This window comes from Corythoichthys intestinalis, chromosome 4 (assembly GCF_030265065.1).
Source record: "Corythoichthys intestinalis isolate RoL2023-P3 chromosome 4, ASM3026506v1, whole genome shotgun sequence".
In the NCBI taxonomy this organism is placed as follows: domain Eukaryota; kingdom Metazoa; phylum Chordata; class Actinopteri; order Syngnathiformes; family Syngnathidae; genus Corythoichthys; species Corythoichthys intestinalis.
In genome coordinates, this window is record NC_080398.1 from 45,247,006 (window position 1) to 45,253,377 (window position 6,372).

Here is a 6,372-nt window from a genome sequence, read left to right on the forward strand (position 1 = left end):
AGGAGAAAGAATACTGAATTGCATCCGAAGAACACCATACCCACTGTGAAGCAAGGGGGTGGAAACATCATGCTTTGGGGCTGTTTTTCTGCAAAGGGACCAGGACGACTGATCTGTGTGAAGGAAAGAATGAATGGGGCCATGTATCGAGAGATTTTGAGTGAAAATCTCCTTCCATCAGCAAGGGCATTGAAGCTGAGACGTGGCTGGGTCTTTCAGCATGACAATGATGCCAAGCACACAGCCAGGGCAACAAAGGAGTGGCTTCGTAAGAAGCATTTCAAGGTCCTGGAGTGGCCTAGCCAGTTTCCAGTTCTCAACCCCATAGAAAATGTGTGGAGGGAGTTGAAAGTCCGTGTTGCCCAACGATAACCCAGAAACACCACTGCTCTAGAGGAGAGGAGATCTGCGTGGAGGTATGGGCCAAAATACCAGCAACAGTGTGTGAAAAGCTTGTGAAGAGTTACAGAAAATTTTTGGCCTCCATTAATGCCAACTAAGGGTACATAACAAAGTATTGAGATGAACTTTTGGTATTGACCAAATACTTATTTTCCAACATGATTTGCAAATAAATTCTTTAAAAATCAAACATTGTGATTTTTTTTCCCACATTCTGTCTCTCATGGTTGAGGTTTACCCATGTTGACAATTACAGGCCTCTCTAATATTTTCAAGTGGGAGAACTTGGACAATTAGTGGTTGACTAAATACTTATTTGCTCCACTGTATGTCGTGAGCCTGTGATCAGAGGAATGCGACATACAACTGACATAGAAAAAAGACACGTTGATCAGGCGACAAGGTGGCAGCATCCACTGCTTTTTAAAGAGGTCTGATTGTCATAGCCATCACCTGTGGCCGCTCCACCCTTCTGATGTCCAACCTGTAATCAGAATAAAAACACACAAACCTACCCAAGGTGAGCCAGGGCTCAGGAGGAAGGGGCAGAGGCCCTAACACTTTATCGTACAAAATTAAAAATAAAGACATCTGTTGTGTCGAAAGATAGTTCCTTAAATGTGCAAAAAAAAAAAAAAGTTTTGGCGAAGTGTACGATATATACTTTATATATAATTTTCGGACCATATGGCGCACCTGACTATAAGCACGGCATTCACAAAATTCGACAGGAAAACGGCATTCGTTCATTTATAAGCCGCACCAAACCATAAACTGCAGCTGTCCTCACTGTATTATGGGATATTTGTCATCCTCTGAAAAGGGAAACAGAGGTTATTAGGAAGCGTTACATAAGTGATAACACTTGTGCGTTATTCACACAGGCCTATGCCTCACCATTAAACCCTACAACAGCTCCAGTGGAAGAACTTGTAAATAGTTTCAATTCCAGTGTGATGACTGTAATTGACACTATTGCCCCGGTTAAGACAAAAACTTTGTCAAAGAAGAGGTCACCCTAGAGAAATGCCATACTAGCTTTAAAACAAAAGCAAGATTGTAGACGAGCAGAACGCAGATGGCGAAAAAACAAACCCCAAGTTTTTTATGATATCTACAAAGAGAGTCTTCGCAAATACAACCAGGAACTGAAAAATGCTAGCCAGTCATATTTTTCAGAGATCATTAGTAGAAACACCAACAATACTCGAACACTACTTTCTGTTGTTGACAAACTGAAAAACCCACAAGCATCAATACCACAGGAATTGGCATCGGAGGTGTCCTGTAATGATTTCGCAGCATTCTTTACACACAAAGTACGAAAGATTAGACAGACTGTGTGCAACTCCAGATTAACAATTGCTACACTAAATGCCTCCCAAAATGTCCCCCACGCCAATCTTAGACAGTTTAGCCTCTTGGACTATGCCACTTTAACAGAAATTGTGTCAAAATTAAAGCCCGTAACATGCTACCTTGACATCCTTCCTTCAAACTTTTTCAAAACTGTTTTTCATTGCATAGCCCCAGACATACTTCAGATTATAAATACTTCTCTCCAAACAGGAGAGTTTCCACAGACTTTAAAAACTGCAGTAATAAAACCTCTCCTAAAAAAACCTAATCAGGATGCCTCAACCATTAGCAATTACAGGCCAATATCAAATCTGACATTCCTGGGGAAAATTATCGAAAGGGTTGTGTTCGAACAGATCCAGACTTTTATGATGCAAAACAATGTTTTTAACTCATTTCAGTCTAGATTTCGGCCACAAAACAGCACCGAGACCGTGCTTATCAAAGTCCTAAATGATATAGTGTGTAGGGCTTACTGACACTATTCTTCAGTGGTTCACATCCTATTTACATGATAGGGATTTCTTTGTGTCAATCGGAAACTATCAGTCAGAACGAACCAAATTCACGTGTGGAGTCCCTCAAGGGTGAATTCTTGGACCACTCTTATTTAACATCTATATGCTTCCGTTAGCTCAGATAATGAAACAGTACGACATTTCCTATCACGCCTATGCAGATGACACACAACTGTACATTTCTGTGTCCCCACATGATTATAGTTCCTTAGTCTCCCTGAGTAAATGCATTCATCAAATCAATGAATGGATGTGCCAGAATTTTCTCCAGTTAAATGTGGAGAAGACAGAGGTGATCATTTTTGGGCCAAAAAAGGAAAGGTCAAAGATAAGCAGGCAACTTAGCACAATGTCACTTACAGCTACAAATCAAGTCAGAAACCTTGGCGTAATTATTGACTCAGACCTAAAATTTGATAGCCATCTAAAGTCCGTCATTAAATCCACTTATTACCACCTAAAAAATATAACCAGAATTAAGGGGCTTCTGACTCAACAAGACATGGAAAAACTTATGCATGCATTCATTTTCAGCAGATTGGACTATTGCAATGGTATATTTACGGGTCTTGATAAAAAATCAGTCAGGAAGCTGCAGCTAGTGCAGAATGCTGCAGCCAGAGTCCTCACAAATACAAGGAAGCTGCACCACATTACACCGGTTTTGAAATCGCTACACTGGCTTCCAGTGAGTCAAAGGATAGACTATAAAATACTACTGCTCGTCTACAAAACACTTAATGGCCTTGGACCAAAATACATGATGGACTTGTTAGATTGGTATGAGACAACTAGACCCCTAAGGTCGTCTGGAACAGGTCTTCTGCATATTCCAAGAACAAGAAACAAGCAGGGTGAGGCAGCATTTAGTTATTATGCTCCTCACCTCTGGAACAAGTTACCTGAACGTCTGAAGTATGCTTAAACTGTTGCTCTATTAAATCAGGGCTAAAAACGCTTTTGTTTAGCACTGCATATCCATAACTGGCTATATATTTCAATCTACCTGATTTCTATTCCTCTTGTGCTTATCTCCATTGCTGATCTTAATTATTATTATAAGTAGTAGTTTTTGTTATATTTTTGTTTTATTTTTATTTATTTATTTTTATTCTATTTGTGATTAATTGCGATCTTTTGTCTTGGTTTTTACGTTGTATTGATTTAAATGTGATTTTTATGATCTTCATGTGATGTAAAGCACTTTGAATTGCCTTGTGTTGAATTGTGCTATATAAATAAATTTGCCTTGCCTTGCCTATTTACACCAAACATCATTAACCGGTAACATTTCATTTGACAGCTGCGTTATAAGACTGTCATAAGACTGTCATAATTATGTCATGAGACTGTCATGAGCGTTAATTAATGCTTATGACAGATGTCATAGTGAGATCTAGCAAATTATCTCACTTTTGAATGGATGTAAAAGATCCACACTAGAGTTATTGACAAAATTTTCCGGAAGACATCTTGCATTCCTTAACACCCATGACAGCGTCATGTCATAATTATGACGATCTTATGATAAAGTGTTACCAATTAACCCATAAAAATCCACAAATAACCGGCACTCGAATGTAAGCCGCAGTTTTCAAAATGAGGGTAAAAAGCATTGGCTTACAGTTCGAAAATTACATTATATAATTTGTAGTTCTAAGGTAAAAGCAGATTAACATTGTGTTTATCTACTGCGTTTATCCATGTGTTGTTGCAGCACTAAAACAAAACAAAAATGAGTTAGTCCTCTATTACAAGTGATTAAAATTTGCACTATCTGGGAGTTCGCTATACCAGGCTATGGCCATGTGTTTTGTGGATTTGGAGAAGGCGTTCAGCCGTGTGCCTCGGGGAGTCCTGTGGGGGGTGCTCCAGGAGTACAAGGTACCGAGCCCCTCGCTAAGGGCTGTTTGATCCCTGTACAAACCGGTGTCAGAGTTCGGCCCGCATTGCCGACAGTAAGTCGAATTCATTCCCATTGAGGGTTGGACTCCTCCAAGGCTGCCCCATGTCACCAATTCTGTTTTTAATTTTTATGGACAGAATTTCTAGGCACAGCCGAGGCATTGAGGGTGTCCGATTTGGTGGCCTCAGCATTGCATCTCTGCTTTTTGCAGGTGATGTGATGTGGTGATGTGTTGGCTTCATCAAGCCCCGACCTCCAACTTTCACTGCAGCGGTTCGCAGCCGAGTGTGAAGCGGTTGGGATAAAGATAAGCACCTCCAAATCTGAGACAATGGTCCTCAACTGGAAAAGGGTGGCATGCCCTCTCCGGGTCGGGGATGAGATCCTTCCCTGAGTGAAGGAGTTCAAGTATCTTGGGGTCTTGTTCACCAGTGAGAGTAGTAGAAAGCGGGAGATCCACATGCGGATTGGTGCAGCGTCTGCAGTGATGCAGACTCTGCACCGGTCCGTAGTGGTGAAGAAGGAGCTGAGCCGAAAGGTGAAGCTCTCGATTTACCATTCGATCTACGTTCCTACCCTCACCTATGGTCATGAGCTGTGGGTCGTGACCGTAAGAACAAGATCCCGGATAAAAGCAGCCAAAATGAGTTTCCTCTGCAGGGTTTCCGGGCTCTCCCTAAGAGATGAGATGGTGAGAAGCTCAGTCATCTGGGAGGGAGTCGGTGTCGAGCCGCAACTCCTCCGCTTTGAGAGGAGCCAGTTGAGGTGGCTCGGGCATCTGGTTTGGATGCCTCCTGCATGCCTCCCTGGAGAGCTGTTCCGGGCATGTCCCACCGGCGGTAGGCCCCCGGGATGACCCAGGACACGCTGGAAAAACCATGTCTCTCGGCTGGCCTGGAAACGCCTTGGGATCTTGCCGGATGAGCTGGTTGAAGTGGCTGGGGAGAGGGGCTTCCCTGCTAAAGCTGCTGCCCCCCGACCCCGGATTAAGCGGTAGATGATGGATGGATAAAATTTGCACTATGAATCTCATCTAAATACATTGAATGTATATAAATGACAGCACAGCGGTCAATAATATGTATTACATTTGTAAACATCTATTCCATTTTAAACATTGTATGTATATTTTAATGAACATAGCAATATATCATCCTTGAAAGGATCCTCAGTCATCATAAAAAATTGAAAAAGTAGTTGATCAAAAAATATTGTGTTTCATCATAAAATAATGTTTAAATTCCCTGTGCGCTCAATTAAGCTAAATTGTGACCCTGCTCGAGAGGTATTTAAAAAATACATTTATCCTTTATGTTGTTACAATTTGCAAAATAAAACTGCATTGTGCTCTAGAGAAAGGTGTTGTGCTATTCTGACCTCATCCTAAAGTGATTGAAGTTGAGGATTTATTAGACATGTGCCTGCATGGGTTTTTCTCTCATGTGATGTCCCAAAAATATGCATGGTAGATTTATCAAGCACTATGAATTATTGCTTGTCTTTATGTCCCCCTGCGAATGGCTGCACAAGTTAAGGCTCTGCCGAATCTCCTACCGGTAGTCACCTGGGATCGGTTCCAACAAACCCACGACACATGTGAGGAAGAACAGTAATAACTTGTGAATGTGTACAATGTGTTTCATGCAGTGAGTCTTTTTTTTTAACATTGTCACTTGTAATTTATGAATATTGCTTAGACTGGAATCAATTTTCCCATCTGGCAAATAGGAATTCTTGTGCTTTCCAGGGCCGCCTTCTTCAATTCCCTCACGCTTCCACTCAACACTGTGACATGCCCGAGATCTGGGCCCGCAGATTCATTATCATTTCAAAACCCACTCTCTCCTAGCCAAGAGGCTCAGAAAAGAATTTGTGCAAATTTAGTACTTGTGTCCCCATGGCGAATGCATTTGCAAAGTTGTGACATGACACAGACGCAATGGTGCAGAAATGAAGCGTGGCACATATGTAACTGCTTTGTGTGCACACGACTGTGCCTGACTTGATCGTGTGTGCGCGCATGCATGAGTGCCCTAAAGTGGGCCAAAAGAGTGCATCCCAACAGTGTTGCATTTGATCAACTTTACTGACAATGTGCTCCTTTCGTTGGGACCACAAGGAACATTTGCATATAAAAGCTAAATTAATGGCATGCATATAGTGTATTACCCCAGAAGCCTTTATACT